Source organism: Nicotiana tomentosiformis, chromosome 3, assembly GCF_000390325.3.
Source record: "Nicotiana tomentosiformis chromosome 3, ASM39032v3, whole genome shotgun sequence".
NCBI classification, from domain to species: Eukaryota; Viridiplantae; Streptophyta; class Magnoliopsida; order Solanales; family Solanaceae; genus Nicotiana; species Nicotiana tomentosiformis.
In genome coordinates, this window is record NC_090814.1 from 25,042,367 (window position 1) to 25,059,869 (window position 17,503).

The 17,503-nt window shown below is 40.0% G+C and overlaps 1 long non-coding RNA gene across 1 annotated transcript; it reads right to left on the reverse strand.

Moving 5' to 3' along the window:
- Positions 1–10,974: 10,974 nt before the first annotated feature.
- On the reverse strand, positions 10,975–13,284 carry LOC104097242 (uncharacterized). The gene is made up of 3 exons (XR_686508.4): positions 12,864–13,284; positions 12,524–12,797; positions 10,975–11,535 (listed from the first exon to the last, which is right to left on the reverse strand). It is a non-coding gene; the product is annotated as an uncharacterized lncRNA (long non-coding RNA).
- Positions 13,285–17,503: the final 4,219 nt, after the last annotated feature.

Sequence of the window (17,503 nt, forward strand, 5' to 3'; positions counted from 1 at the left end):
TGTTGGTCGACATCATGTCACCCATATTGATAGGGTACCCGTACATGATCGAAGCAACTAGAACTGCCCGAGGGATTGGGAGATAGGTTTCATTCTGGCTCGGGTTCAGTCTACTGCAGACAAAGGTTTTCCACCCCTTTGCCTCAAAGATCAAAGTGCTCCTATGAATAGGAACCCCTGTTGTTATCCATGGTGGTGGTGGCCCATGAGCTGCTAAAATCTCTGCTAACCAAGGTCGGGCTGCATCTCCCATTGCATACTTCTCTAAGTATTCCGTCAGCTTGACATCCTCGAAACCCAAGTATGTGTTGAGAGTAGCTTGGTCAAATCTCACTTTAAGGTTACGCACTTTGGTTACCTTTGTACCCTTCTTGATATGTGCCACATTGGTGTAGAATTTCCGGATAAGATATTCTTTGGCATCCACCACACTCTGGGTGAACCATATCTACCCTTTGCGTTCCTTGAACTGTCTCAGCATTGCCGGGTTATATTTCTCAAAAGTCCTTCAACTGAAACTGCCTCTCAAGAGTAAGCGACCTCACTGGCCACCACTGACGAAAGTTGGTGAAGGCAGTCAAACTGACAAACCAGTCTTCCCAAACCTCTTTCCTCTTTATCCTTTCAAGGCCGGTAACTATATCATCTCCCCCTCTATCATCATGGGGGATGTCGTGAACTAATGTCCCTATGCCTCCGAGACGGGTGTAGTAAATGGCTCAAAAGCCTGGCTAGCACTTTTTGAACCCTCGGAAGTGTTGTGTTATGATGATGGCTTGTGACTCAGTTTAAATCTCCCTGACGGCTTGGATAGTACTGCAGGTTGTTCCTGAATAGAGGTTGAGTTTCCCTCTGATACGTCCTAGATTTGGCGTATGAACTCGTCTCGGAGAGATCTGCACCTCTCCCTCTCCCTCTATTGTCTTTTTTCTGATTTCATGATGTTGGGCAATAAGTAGGGGTCTCTTTTCTCGTCCCCAAGAAGGTTCACCCCTTCCTTTTGAAGTGTCGCCTCTGCCTCTAAATCAAACCATTTCCTGTATCAAGCAAAGGCGATCGTTAGTTACAAATCAAGTTCAGACATACAATAAGATATGTAAGGACACACTAGAAGATACAATGAGGAACACAATTGAAACATTCTTGGGGGATAAGGATCAGCGGTCTGTATATTTTTCCTTGCATCCGCAGATTGGGCCTTGCGGACCGCACAATTCTCTCTTGCGGCCGCCAATATGAAGTGCGGTCCACACATTTTCATCGGTCCGCACATTTTTCATCGTGGCTGCAACTTGTAAACAAAAGATATCCTAACTCTCTGATGACTGAAAATTGGCTGATGTGCGACCGCAACCTGATTTCTGTGGTCCGCACATTTTGTCTTGCGGCCGCACATTAAATCACAAATATGTACACTTCTCTGAAGACAGTGAATTAGCTGTTTTGCGAACGCAACAAAAATTCTGCGGTCTGCACAATTTACCTTACGGTCGCAGACCCAATCGTTACTTAAGTTACCCTATACTCAAGTTCTGTGGACCGCACAAATTTCTTGCGGCCGCAAAATTCAAACAATTACGAACAGGCCAATATGACTAACTAGGTTTTGCAAATTTTATTTTTTTAGCAATATTTGACATGGAAACAACATAAAAGCATGAAAACACGTTTGCCCAGTCCCCAATAAGCAAGTATTAGATAACCCACTGCATATTTACCCCCACATGGTTGTACAATTGAATTCTACTGACAAATGGCCTAAAATTTGGCTAAAAATCTAAAAAATAAAAAAAGATAAAAGATTAACAAGATTGTGAAGCATACCAAATGAATGAGTGTGATTATTGATTGATCAAAGATGTTGTATGAATGCACGGGTAGACCCAACAAGAAACTTTAAAAGATTATATGATTTTTGCTCAGAGAGGGAAAAGGGTAACAGTAGCCCTAGTCGTCTATTTATACGTTTCATGTTCTGAAGGGAGAGAAGAGCGAGTGCGGTCGCAGAATTTCAATTGTGGACCGCACTCTATTACCTAGTGCTTCAATTGTGGTCTCCATCTGCAGTTCACAAAATTTTGTTTGCAGCCGCAGATTCTTTGGTGCGGCCGCAGATCGACCATTTTTCTGACAGACCAACTTCAAAGAGTTGGCATTTTTCACCTTCCATTTCTGCGGTCCGCAAGCTAATTGTGAGGCCGCAGAGTTGCTTTTGCTACAACAACTGTAAATGTGCGGTCCACACAATTCATCTGCGGTCCGCACATTTTTGCACACTTAGCCAGATTTTTGTCCACCATTCCTGTAAGGCACACTCATCCATGTAGCACACTTCAAATTAAGTTAGCACAAAAATAACACCTAACTACAAATGAAGAAAAGAAAAGAAAAAGAAACATGGGTTGCCTCCCAAAAAGCGCATGATTTAACGTCGCGGCACTATGCAGAATACTATTAGTTAGAATGAATCACCGCCACGACGTGGCCATCTTCAACTTTTCCCAAATAGTGCTTCACCTGGTGACCATTGACTCGGAATACCTCATTGTTTTTGTTCTTCAACTCTAATGCACCAAAAGGCGTCACACTCATAATTTCAAACGGACCACTCCATTTAGACTTTAGCATTCCGGGTAACATCCTCAACCTCGAGTTGAACAACAATACAAGATCTCCTACCTTGAACTCTTTGTTCTAAATATATTTGTCATGAAGATATTTCATCTTTTTTTGTACAAGGACGAACTTGCATAAGCATGATACCGGAACTCATCCAATTCATTCAAATTTTCAACCCTCAAGTTAGCGGCTACATCCCAATCAAGATTCAACTTCTTTAGAGCCCACATGGCTTTGTGCTCAAGTTCCACCGGAAGATGACAAGCTTTGATGAACACCAACCGGTATGGCGGCATTCCGATAGGTGTTTTGTAAGCCATCTGATAAGCCCATAATGCATCATCAAGCTTCTTGGACCAATCCGTCCGGTTAACATTCACTGTTTTGGACAAAATACTCTTTATCTCCCGGTTGGAGACTTCCACTTGACCGCTAGCTTGTGGATGATAGGGAGTTGTGACCTTATGAGTAATACCATACTTGCTAAGTAAAGTGTCAAAAGCCTTGTTGCAAAGATACGACCCCACATCGCTTATGATAGCCTGTGGAGTACCAAACCTTGTGAAAATATTCTTCTTCAAGAAAGCCACCACACTTATCGCTTCATTGTTGGGTAGAGCAACGACCTCAACCCATTTAGACACATAATCAACCGCGACCAATATGTAGGTATTTCCACAAGAACTCACAAAAGGACTCATGAAGTCAATACCCCACACTTCAAAGATATAAATCTCCAAAATGATAGTGAGAAGCATTTCAGTTTTCTTCTAGATTCCACCGGCCCGTTGACATTTATCACATCTTTTCACTACATCACTTGCATCCTTGTACAGAGTTGGCCAACAGAAACCGCAACTTAGCACTTTGGTCGTCGTTCTTGCTCCACCATGGTGACCACCATATGGAGAAGAATGACAAGCCCCAAGAATTTCACCTTGTTCCTCTTCAAGTACACATCTTCTAATCACCCCATCCGTGCAAATCTGGAAAAGGTATGGTTCATCCCAATAATAATCTTGGCAATCCCATTTGAGCTTCTTCGTTTGGTTTGAAGAGAACTCATCCGGAATTATTCCACACACAAGGAAATTTGCTAGATCCGCAAACCATGGCACGGCCTTCACTCAAATATCCAAGAGCTGCTCATCGGGGAAGGAGTCATTAATTTCATGTCCATCATAAGACCTCCCCTCCTCCACCAAACGAGACAAGTGGTCTGCCACTTGATTTTCACTCCCTTTTCTATCTTGGATGTCAAAATAAAACTCTTGAAATAAAAGCACCCATCTCATCAACCGAGCTTTGGATTCTTTCTTGCTCATAAGATAATAAAATGTTGCATGATCCGTGTGGACAATAACTTTTGCACCCATCAAGTACGGGCGAAACTTCTCAATTGCAAACACAATGGCAAGGAGCTCTTTCTCCGTAACGGTATAGTTGACTTGGGCACCATTCATGGTCTTACTAGCGTAGTAGACCGGATGAAAAAACTTATTGATGTGTTGCCCCAAAACAGCCCCAACCACTAGGTCACTAGCATCACACATGAGTTCAAAGGGGACACTCTAATTTGGAGCGGTGATGATGGGAGTGGTTGTCAACTTGAACTTTAACAATTCAAAGGCTCTCATACAATCATCATTGAAGTTAAACTTAGCATATTTCTCAAGAGGTTTGCACAATGGGTTCACCACCTTAAAGAAATCTTTGATGAATCAGCGGTAAAACCCTGCATGGCCTAAGAAACTCTGCACACCTTTCACCAAAGTAGGAGGTGGAAGTTTAAAAATCACCTCAATCTTTGCCTTGTCAACTTCAATTCCATTCTTTGAGATCTTGTGGCCAAGGACAATTCCTTCCTCGACCATGAAATGGCACTTCTCCCAATTGAGCACCAAATTCGTTTCCTCACATCTTGACAACACTTTATCTAGATTGGAAAGACAATTATCAAAGGAATCCCCAACTACCGAGAAGTCATCCATAAAACTTCAAGGTAGTCCTCCACCATGTCCGTGAATATAGCCATCATACACCTTTGAAAAGTCGTCGGTGCTTTACACAAACCAAATGGCATCCTCTTGAAGGCGAAAGTACCATAGGGATATATGAAGGTTGTTTTCTCTTGATCCTCTGGAGCAATAAGGATTTGGTTGTAGCCCAAATACCCATCAAGAAAGCAATAGAAAGCACGGTCGGCCAACCTATCAAGCAATTGGTCTAGGAAGGGAAGTAGAAAATGATCCTTCCTTGTGACTTTGTTGAGCTTGCGATAGTCCATACATACTCTCCAGCCGGTCACCGTTCTTGCAGGAATCAACTCATTCTTGTCATTGGTGACCACCATCATTCCCCCCTTCTTTGGGACATATTGAACCGGAGAAGTCCACGAACTATCAGAAATGGGGAGACAACCCTTGCATCCAACCACTTGATAATCTCCTTTTTGACAACGTCTTGCATAGCCTCATTGAGTCTCCTTTGATGTTCAATAAATGGTTTGTCACCTTCCTCCAAGTTGATCCTATGCATGCAAAATACGGGGCTTATCCCCCAAATATCTGCCAGTGTCCACCTAATAGCCTTTTTCCTTTTTTGTAGCACCGCCAATGTAGAATCTACCTACACGTTAGTCAAACAAGAGGAAAGAATAACTGATAAAGTAGAACAAGGGCCAAAAAATTCATACTGAAGGTGTGGAGGCAATGGATTCAACTCCAAGGTAGAAGGTTCTTCAATAGAAGGCTTTGTAGGAGGAGTTTTCCTATTTTCGAGATCCAAAGATAGTTTTCGGGGTGCATAATTGTACGACCCCATTCCTTGCAAAGAATTCACATATTCCATGAAGCCATACATCTCGTCATCATCAAAGTTGAGCAAGACGGACTCCAATATATCACCAACATTGATTGTGGAACTTGTATCATCAACAATAACATCGGTCACCAAGTCCACAAAAGAGCACACCTCGTTGCTATTTGGTTGCCGTATGGACTAGCACACATGGAATACCACTTTTTCATCACCCACTCGGAAGGTGAGTTCGCCGGCTTTCACATCACAATGATCCTTCCCCGTAGCAAGGAAAGGTCTTTCAAGAATAATCGGTACCTCATAATCAACTTCACAATCAAGAATTACAAAATCCACTAGAAGAATGAATTTATCATGAGGCACTCGGCCTCTTCTATTGGCTTGAAGTTCAAGAGGAACCTCATCCACTTGGTCATCCTCAACGTCCACATCCCCCAAAGCAATATTTTCAAGCTCATTGTTCGCCATGGTTGTACCTACGATTTCTCAAACACGTTAGTAACACTGAAGGAAAAGAAAATACTCAAAAAACACACCCAAATATATAGCTAACACCGTTTTTAACTCCCCGACAACGACCCCAATAATTGATCGCGACCAAATACACACCTCAAAAGAGGTATGAAACGGTCGTTTGCAATTATAGAAACCCAACTAAGAGTCGGGATCGAATCCACATGGAGCTAAGATGGGAGTTAGGGGTATATATTTCAATGCGCATGATTGATCTATCTAGATTGCACTTCCACAAAAAGTTTGGTTTTCTATTTCTAATGTTACTCTATTGATTGCAAAATAAAGAAAGAAGACTAGAGATAATTGTTTTTGGGGGTTTTCCGAATTGATAAAAAGCCTAGGGCTGTGACCATTGCCTAGGTATTTGCCTGATGGGATAAAGACTTTAATGCTTGTTTTACTGATTGGGGTGTATTATAGCTATCGACTCTAAATTACCCACTCAATACATCTCGGTCAGAGAGTGGTTTTGCCCAATTTGGCTTTCTCAAGACCAAATGGGTATCACACAAAATAATTGATAAAAGCTCAAGTCGGGTTATTACTATCTCTAGGTTGAACCCTTTAATTGGGTAAATAAATCTCTTGATTGACCCAATTCCTTGTTAGCCAAGTTATCCTAGACTAGGTCTCTCTTTCTCAAGAAGAGACTAGGTCAAATAGGCATCAACTAATATTTGCAACCATTAATTCAATAATTAAAGCATGAACTAAGATAAATAATAAACACTCAATCATAAACAAGCACTAAATTAGATACCCGTGAGGTTTACACACTAGGGTTGGGTCACAACCCTAATAAATATCTAGCTATTCATACTTGGGTTTGAAGAAAATAGAGAAGAAAAACTAATTAAACTCATAATGAATGCTTAAAATAATTAAATCTATTGTAAAATACACTAAAGCAAAGTAAACTTCCAAAAATGGCAAAGACAACGGCTACAGTAATTGCTGATGTTCAAACTTGACCTAGTTTTGTGAAACTCGTCTATTTGTACAAGGCTAAAAATCTCGGACAAAAATATCCTTTGAGAGGTTCTGAGGCTGCACAATTCCATATGTGGTCCGCAGATTTCTTCATCTAACAGGAGTTGGAGTTCTGCGGCCTCACAATTCTGAACTACGGGGGCGAAGCAACTTTTTTGCGGTCCGCAGATTTAGAATTGTGGCCGCAAGACACTCTTCTGCGGTCCACAATGTTAAGTTTGCGGCTGCAAGGCAATCTTCTATGGCCGCACAAATATTATGTGGTTCTGGACTTGGTAATTTGCATACTCTCTGATCTTGACTCCTAGCCCAGCTTTTGCTGCCGCACAATTTATATGTGGTCCACAATTTGCACAATTGTCTGCAGATTTTGCCTTATTTGGTTGCGGCCGTAGATGGAATTTTGCGGTCCGTAATTTCTTATGCGGCCACAGAATTCCTTCTGTGGACCGCACATTTTGTGCTTTTGTGCCTTTTTATTGCTTTGTGCTTAGACTGGTCCTTATTAGTCGGATTTTATCTCGAAAGCCCAACTTCCAGCATTCCTGCAATTTTGCGCAATTTTATTAGTTCTGGGAACACAATTAAATACTTTTAGACTAAAACAAAAGTTAAAAGGCTCTAATAACTAGTCAAAATCTCCATTTTTCACACCTCAAGATGAGGAGGAATACTTCAAGTTGTTGACCGAGTACGAAGATGTCTTCGCTTGGTCATACAAAGAGATTCCTGGACTTAGTCCTAAAGTATCCATTCATCATTTGGAGATCAAAAGTGGAGCATGCCCTGTGAAGCAGTCATAATGCATGTTTCGACCGGAGCTCGTACTACAAATTGAAACTGAAGTCAACAAGCTCATCGAGGTGGAATTTATTTGAGAGGTGAAGTACCCATCATGGATATTGAATATTGTACCTGTCAAGAAGGAGAATGGTCAAATACGTGTTTGTGTTGACTTTCGAGACCTAAACAAGGCATGTCCGAAAGATGACTTTTCGCAACCAATTATCAAACTCATGGTTGATTCTACAACAAGGCATGAAGTTATGTCATTCAGGGATGGGTCCTCTAGATACAATTAAATTAGGATGTCTCCGAAGGATGAAGAGTGCACTGCTTTTCTAACTCCAAAGGGGATATATTGCTACAAAGTGATGCCTTTCGGTTTAAAGAATGATGGTTCCACCTACCAACGCGCAATGCAAAGTATCTTTGATGACATGCTTCATATGAGGGTTGAAAGCTACTTCGATGACTTGGTGGTAAAGACAAATCATAGGCTCTACCGCTTTGAACACCTTCAAATTGTTTTCGAAAGGTTAAGAAAATTCGATCTGAAGATGAATCCACTCAAATGTGCATTTGGTGTTACCTCGGGAAAGTTTCTTGGATTCATTGTGCGTCATCGTGGAATTGAAGTTGATCCCGCAAAGATTGATGTCATTTAAAAAATGCCCGAGCCAAAGAACTTGAGCGAGCTTTGCAGTCTTCAAGGAAACTTAGCATTCATCTGGAGGTTCATCTCTAATCTGGTTGGATGGTGTCAACCCTTCAATCATCTATTGAGGAAGGACGTCCCTTTTAATTGGGATCAGTCATGTCAAAATGCTTTTAAAAGCATCAAATGGTACTTGCTTAATCCACCTTTGTTAGGGGCACCAATGATTGGGAAGCCATTGAACTCTACATTGTGGCACAAGAATATTCACTTGAGACACTACTTGCTCAAGAGAATGAGGAAGAAAAGGAACAAGCCTTGTACTACCTTAGTCGAACTCCGATAGGAGCTGAGTTGAAGTACACGCCTGTTGAGAAAATATGCTTAGCGTTACATTATGCAATAAAGAAGTTAAGGCATTATTTTGAAGCATACACCATCAAGATCATCTCTCAATGAGATATCGTGAAGTTTGTAATGAATCGATCTGTTCTTTCTGGACACCTAACAAGATGATCCATATTGTTTAACCAATATGAGATCACATGCACACCTCAAAAGGCTGTAAAAGGACAGGGTGATCACCCTCTTCCGACGGAATGGGAGCTTTTTGATGAGTTTCCAGATGAAGACGTATTGTTCATTGAATAATTACCACCATGGACAATGTTCTTTGATATATCTTCATGTCGTAACGGTGCGGGGGTGGGTGTTGTGTTGATCTCTCCAGAAATACAAGTCTTGCCATTCTCATTTGTTTTAGGTGAAACATGCTCCAACAATGCCGCAGAGTACCAAGCTTTGATCATCGATCTCAAAATGGCATTAGACATGAAGATTTTACAATTGGAGATATACGACGACTCTAAGTTGATCATCAACCAACTATTAGGGAGTTACAAGGTAAAGAAGGAAGATCTTTTGCCATACCACCAATATGCTTCTTGTTTACTTGAAAAATTCGACCAAGTGTTCTTAAATCACATCCCAATAGAAGAAAATCGCAGGGATGATGCTTGGCCACGTTGATGGAACTTGGAGAGGTATCCCTACGATGTATTGACAAAGAAGAAGCTCACCAAGCTTTGGAGGAAGCACATGTTGGCTCTTGTGGAGCACACCAATCTGGTCCTAAGCTCTATTTTCGCATCAAGAGCGTGGGCTACTACTGGCCGACAATGGGGAAGGATTGCATGGAGAATGCCAAAAGATGTCAAGCGTGTCAATTACATGCCAACTATGTCAACCAACCTCCAGATACTCTTCATCCAATTGTAGATTCATGGACTTTTGATGCATGGGGACTTGACGTTGTTGGACCGCTTCCAAAGTCTTCAAAGGTACAAATTTATATATTGGCTCCCACTAACAACTTCTCTAGATAGGCTGAAGCTATTCCACTCAAGGAAGTGAAAAAGGAAACTAATGCCGATTTTATCAAGTCAAATATATTTTTTAGGTACGGCATACCAAGATACATAATCACTGATAATGGAACGCCATTTGACAATAAGTTTGTAAGGAGTCTATGCGAGAAGTTCAGTTTCAAGAAACATATGTATTCAATGTATAATGCACCCGCTAATGGCCTTACTGAAGATTTTAACAAGATGCTTGGTAATCTTTTGAAGAAAGTTGTTGCAAGGAACAAGAGAGACTGGCATGAGAAAATTGGTGAAGTTGAATGGGCATACCGGACAACCTTCAGAACTGCTACACAAGCAGTGTATAGCATAGAAGCAGTCCTTCCACTGGATCAACAAATTCCATCATTGCGGATCGCAATCAAGAAGGACTCACGTCCGAAGTGAATGTTCAACTTCGCCTAGCGGAGTTAGAGGCATTGGATAAGAAAAGATTGGAAGCTCAACAAAAATAGGAGTGTTATCAAGATTGACTAGCTAGAGTCTTCAACATGAAAGTGTGGCCATAATCATTTCAAGTGGGAGACTTGGTACTAGCTGTTAGAAGACCCATAATCCTCAACAAACGCATAGGCGACAAGTTTACTTCAAAATGGAATGGGTCATATGTTGTGAAAGAAGCATATTCAAGTGGCACATAGAAAATCATTGATAAGGATGGTCTCAGAGTTAGTCCAATCAATGGCAAATTCCTGAGGCAGTACTTCCCATGAAAGTCACCTACGCTCCTTGACGCATGAGCCTAACCTGCAAGTCATGAAGTTCCTTGATGCACGAGCCTAAACTGCATGCTGTAACACTCTTGGCCCACGTGATTCTAAATTGTGTATGGCCAGAACAAAAGAGTCCGCTAGGTTAAAAAACTTGAAAGAGGCATCCTAAGCAAAAGTTAGGACAAAACAAAGGTCCTCTAGGTTGAAAATCTCGTGAGAGGCGGCCTAGGCAAAAAATAGGACATAAAAAAATCAAAAACAAACCTCAACCCTTTGAACTACGTTATGACTTGATCCTTTTCACTAAGGTATGTAGGCAACTTAGAGATTCATTCTAAGTTCAGTCGCATGGTTTTTAAAAAAAAATAAGTTTGGTGTTATGGAATCATCACATTAACTCATCCAAATGTAGAGGCGTATATAAAGGAGGAAAAGAAGACAATTAGCGTTGAAGTATAAAAGATATTTTATTGCTTCGATTTTACAAAAGTTGATACATCCAAAACTGTAGAGACAAAAGGGATTAGACATTATCCTATACAAAAGCTTAAGTCATGCAAATGATCGTAAACTAGGTTTTGTTGTCGATTCATCTTGTACGCTTATTCCATGTTTGTATGACGTCTCCATATTTAATACATCATTCTCAATGTACGTCACTCGCGTTCAGTAGTTGTGGTGATCTCTTGACCATGTGTCTTGTTATTAGGCCTCGAGCATGATAGTCCGCTTCTCTTTTATTAGTGTTGGTAGAAGGTCACATATGTGAGAAGTCGTCTCTCTTGAAAAAAGACTTTCAATCACCATGGAGCCGCCAATAATGAACTCTAAGAATATCAACAAATCAAATGCATAAGTTGGTGAAGGAGTGGCTTCGCATGACGATCTACTACAATAATTCTTTCTTTCTGATAAAGAGTTTGCTTGCGGCCTTGTTACTCCAAAACTTTAATATGTTCGCATCTTATATGAATTATCAATTTTATATTTGGACCCTTTGATATCCTTCGCGACTCTGCAAAAGAAATAAACGAAGAGATAAGATTTGTGAATCATGGTACTTGAAGTTACTATATGCAAGAATGTAGAGTTAATTTTAAAGTAGGGCAACTCAGAGTGAATGGAGCCTTAATCTTCGGTATGGTTATATTTCTTCACGTCTGAATGTCGTAGGATCAAGCCGTTTATGGTTCAGAGACCCCTAGCCCAAGCTAGGAATTTTTCCACAAGTGTGGACAAAATTGGAAAGCAAGCTCAACGGACGTCTGGATCGACTTTGGAAAGCCACTCAGTCCATCTAGAAGCTTTTTTTACCTCTAAATTTTCACATGTAGCTTCTTATGTCTAGTTTCAAACAACAAAAACCGTTGGTGATTTGGAGGCTCCTATCTCAAGATACAATATTTTTCGCCAAAAGTAACGCAAAACTGAAAGTTGAATGCAACTAGGTCAACTTTGCGAATTTTCTGTTGACAGTCCGTAAGGAGTTCAGTTATAAAATTTAATTTTTTTGCAAGTATTTGAGTTTACTTTCTAACAACACAAACGGATCACGATTTTTACACTTGTAGCTCGAGATATGAATTTCTCGACGAGGGTGCACAAAGCTGAAAAGCAGCAAGGCAGACATCAGGAGCGACTTCAAAATAATATTGCGGCCAATCTAAAAGGGTTTCTGCCGCGATATTTTTAGGTGTTGCAGGTCTCAAACTTGTCTTTTTGATGGCGTAGACATCTTATGATTTGGACATTTCTAGCTTGAAATATGTACTTTCTAATGACAGCGTGTTGTGAAGTCGAAATGACAGACTTGTGCGTCGCTTTCGAAAGTTTTATTTCGACTTGTCCTGATAGAATTTGGCCCTAAATTTTTGATATGTCACTGTGGTGCAAGTTTTGATTCTGTAGAATCAAGCAGATCCCAGTTTAGATACTCTTAGGTTGAGATACGATTTTTCAATGAGAGCATGCAGTGCTTTGAAGGCAAAGCGGCAAAGACGCACCAGGTATTTGCTCGCCGAAGTTGGAAAGGCCTACTCCAATTGTCTTCCTCGCCAACTTGCAAAGATGCGATGTGGTACATGTTTGCTCGGCAATGATCAAAATACGGTCTCTTCAAGCTTCCAAGAGTAGGGATTTTGGCGCCGAGGTTTAAATGATAATTCATGTGTCTCTCTTGCCAGCCGCAACAAAGAGACGAGTGTTTTACTGCAAATCATATAGGCATCTCCTGCATTTCCTTAGGGATAACAAAGACCGTTGGTACTCTCTCAAATCCTGTAAAAGAAAAATATTTTATAAATCCTCAATACTAGTAACATGAAGTTTCTATGGATACGGTACCAGTAGCACGACACTTCAATAGAATGAGGCTTCAGTTCGGCTGATGGATACGGTGCCAGTGATACGAAGTTGTTGATTCCATATGATTGATTGGTGCCAACTATACGAAGCTTTGATTCAGCTGCAGGTACCGTTGTCAATGACACAAGGCTTCAACTCGTCACGATAGATAAATGTACTCACGACTTGATGTTCGGATCAGCGTGACAGGTAATAATGGCAACGGCATGAAGCTTTAAACTAAGGCCGAGTTCAATGTCAAAACAACAATCTCCATTGCTCAAAGTTTGCAAAATTTGAACTTCCTTTGCTGGTGCTTCGGTGCCTAAAACGAAAAAATATTGTGAACAAGAGCAAACAAAAAAGTGCAAGAGAAAGGAATGAATGGACGAGCGAGAGAAATTAGCGACACCCCAGAAGAACTCAAAATTAAGTTGTGATGCGAAACTAGTGGGTTGGTCATCATTTTATAGGTGTCGCATGAAGAGAAGTTCACGGAAGATAAGAGAGTAATCAAGTTGGACTGAAATTGGATAAAGAAGAATCCATGTGCGAGTGAAACACAAGATGGGTTAGATGAAGTTGTGTCCAATTAAAATTCTTTGAGTAATAGAGCCAACGGATTTGCCGAGATCAATTTAAACGAATAGAGGTTTGCACACAATTCCACTGGTTAAGCTTCTGACTAGTTTGACTTGTCCAAACACGAATTTAAGGTAGATTGGTTACGTGGCTTTGTTTAGTGTTTGGAATTAATCATCTTTTCCAAGAAGAATTGAATTAAAATAATAATTCAACTCAAAGATGGAATTACTTTGATCGATTGTCCTTAAGAAGATCATAATTGGAGAAGGAAAATACTAAAAGCGGCTTATTCCTAAATTAAGTAGGACTACCCATGTGATTATTTTGGAGGACTTTACATGGAAAAAATTTCAAATTTGATATTTCCCTGCTTCACTTCTAAAGAGATGTGTGCAAATAAGTCCAAAAGAAGCTTATTTTGGGAGTAACGAGCTTACACCCCGACAAACCTTTAAGCAGAGGGCATTTGGAAGCATTAAAATTTAATTGGATATTTCAAAGTCCAATTACGTGCATGAATTAAATTTTTATTGGGGCAAGTAGTGAATTTGGACTTTACAAATTGAGTAAGTCCATTTTATTATTCTCAGGCCCAATGTCTATTTTATCTTAAGGTCGAGACTCATGCCACGTGTCAAGTGAGGTGGCATGTCCGGTAAAGTTTGAGGCCAACAAGATAATACAACGTGTTAAATTATGTGGCATTCCTAGTCTAAAATAGTGACCAATCAAATCGCCAAGTGTCTAAAAGGACATGTCTTGGCCAATCACAAGCAAACTTATCACATAACTTGTGCGATAAGTTTGATGACTCACATGAGCCAATCAGAATCAAGTAAGAGAGTTTATATATAGTTAGACTGTCCATCCTCTAGAGCTATAAATAGAGGGGTTACATAACTCTTTGAAGATTGAGAGTTGGAGAAGAGCATTCTGCAATTGGTGAAGGCATCCGCAAACAGAGAGATCAATTATCAAGTGCATAGTTCTTCAACAAAGGAGTGGTCAATGGAGTTCTTCCCGGAGATTAACCCGAAACAACAAAGTGTTGCTCGACATTTTTGGCGATTAAATACATCACAAGGAGGTATGCATCGTCCTACATTCGAGAAAGACGATTCTCAAGCCCTCGAATCACGGAGAATTTTGTAGAGGAGAATCAAGTGATACTAATAAACTGCCATATTACTGCTGATATAGATACAAGAAAATGGAGTAACACAACGGGGCAGATTATCGAAGGAAAATATAGGATTTTAAGAGAAAATAGAGGATACCATATGTTTACTCGTAAAACGGTACAGTTGAATTTATAGCGTGGTTTATAAACAAGCGAATTGGTTTGATCCAAAAACGATCAATAAATAAGAACGAAAATAAGATTAACGACTCAAATTAAAGGAGATAACAAGCCCAACTAAGAACTTAGGCATTCCGAGGATAAAAGTAAAAGCAATGTTCAGGTGTTCAAACTGAGCGTGACAAGATAATAGATTATAGCTTTTTGTGTGCAGAATATTTTCTGTCCTTACAATGGTTGTTAATCCTACTATTTATAGCCCTATTTAGGGGAAAAAGATCCTCAAATCAAGCTCCTCTTGAATGAGAATAAAATCATCATTGATGGGTGAATAACGGTTGGCATTAAATGCAGATATTCTCTGTAACAGCTGTCCAATGAATGTTACCCGATGACAATGCTACAAATTATTGCTATCGGTTGTTCTATCTTCGGGGTTTGTTTGGCGTTTATCGCTCGCTGCTTGAAACCGGTGACAACAGTTTGTTGGCTCATATCCCACTTGTCTTCAGTGTCATGTGTCACACCGTCATTCGCCCAGCTGTCATCAACCAGTTTTACCCCATACAGATAGTCCCCCTACTTTCTGGTGAAGTAACTTAGTGTTACCGGGAAGTAGATAAGGATTCTTTTCTTGGCGGAAAAGTTCCTGAACGGTCTCTGACATTCGAAAGGACGTAAGTCTTCTCGCATTTAATAATCCGAACATGTGTTGCTCCGTGATTCAGCAAGTATTTTTGCCAGTTTTTGAGGTAATCATGACCATGATTTTTGTCGTCTATAACTTCTCCACCACTCATCATACTTTCACTATTTTCACAACTCTTTCTTTTTCTCTGAATCTCCTTATAACTTTTCTACAACACTCAACTTTCTCAGTAAGAATTTCTCCACAGATCTCTTACCACCATGTCTTCTTACACTGCTATCTCCTAAAAAACTAGTCTTCTCTTCGTGGATGTTACATTTCACAATTTTGTACATTAAAGTTTCGTCGTAAGTTGATCAACGTAAGCTCAGGAATGAGATTAATTTTGAGGATATATGTTTTTATGTTATTTATAACAAGTCATAAGTAAGTATCGAGAAGGTTAGATGGTAAACAAACCGAAGAAAATGAGTTTCGTTGAAATTTGACAATTTGGGATAAAATATGGTCCAAGCTATAATACCTTGTATTTATGGACTAGTGACATACAATGTACCACATGACCATGATAGTAAGGTTTATAAAGTATGTTAAAGGTGATTAGTATTTTAAGAAATTAAGATATTACCTAATTATGTGGATAATTGGTTAATTATTAATTTTTTAGTTGGGGATTAACAAGGTAATTAGAATTTGTGGATAAGCTTAATGGAGACATCACCCCATCGTGGAAGCAAGGGGTTTATTTTCTAAGACTAAACAATGACTCTTTGGCTAGGTGGCATATTTAGGGGATGTTGGCGAAGTAATTCTTATCAAGTGGGGCCCACAACCACTAGGATAAGAGACCTCCCTAATTCATTAAAGGGAGATGGATATATCTACAGAGTAACAGATGAAAGCTTCAACAAAATTCATACTAAACTACCTAATGTAATAGCAACGTGACTTACAATTCTAAGGGAGCCCGGTATAACCTTTCTCAAGAATATCATACGGATTTTTCCCTACTTCGATCTTGTCGTTACGTGTTTTGTCGTAATTGACGTATGTTAGAGGGATTGTCAAGAGAATCGGCTCAGGTATGTTAAGGCTATCCCTTCTTTCCTTTTGGCATGATCCATACAGTACAAACGAAACGAGCAAACGCACAACTTTCATAAATGCCTCTATTCATAGAAACACTAGGGGCGCCTATGTTGTTAATTCCCCATGTGTCTTATTATTATATCATCTGTTCATGGGTTTTAGAAAATACGTAAGCTGATAAAGTGTTTTCGTGATATTACCCGAAGGCATATTGATGGTATGACATCCTGAGAGATCTTATTGACATACTTCATTATGCATTGCATTTATTTATTCATGTACAGTGACCCATGACCAGATAGCGTTATATACACGTATATTATATGTATATGGGGTATGGGAAAAGGTTATGGCGTTATATATGCAGCACCACCTGATCAGTTGGTATACATTGATGATTTCGCCCACAGAGGCCGAGATGATATGATGGGATGCCCTCAAAGGCTTGATGATGTTATGTGCGCATATACATATGCATGATATAATATTTATACGCATATGCATGACATTATAAATGTTTCAGAATTCATAGAGCTATTTAATTCACAGGTGGAATCCTTTACCCAATGTTTCTTTTATGTCTTTTATGTGCATCATTTCATGCCTTACATACTCGTACATTATTTGTACTGACTCCCTTATTTCCTGGGGCCTGCGTTTCATGCCCGCAGGTGCAGGTAGATAGGCTGACGATCCCCCTCTTTTTGATCCTTAATCAGCGAGAGTCGGTGTGCTCCACTTGATCCGTAGTTGTTATTAATGTTGGTACGCTATTTTTGTATGTAGATATGGGTACGACGGGGCCCAGTCCGGTCCTTCATATAGTTGTACACTCTATTAGAGGTCTGTAGATGGTCATTATAGTTGGATAGTATGTGGCCTTGTCGGCTTCTAGTTTTGGATATATAGTTGTCTACAGTAACCTTGTCGGCTCACCCTACCGTATTCCGCATGTATATGTATATATGTCTTTTGGACATGTTTTCCTCACGTATGTTATTCACGTGATTCAGCAGT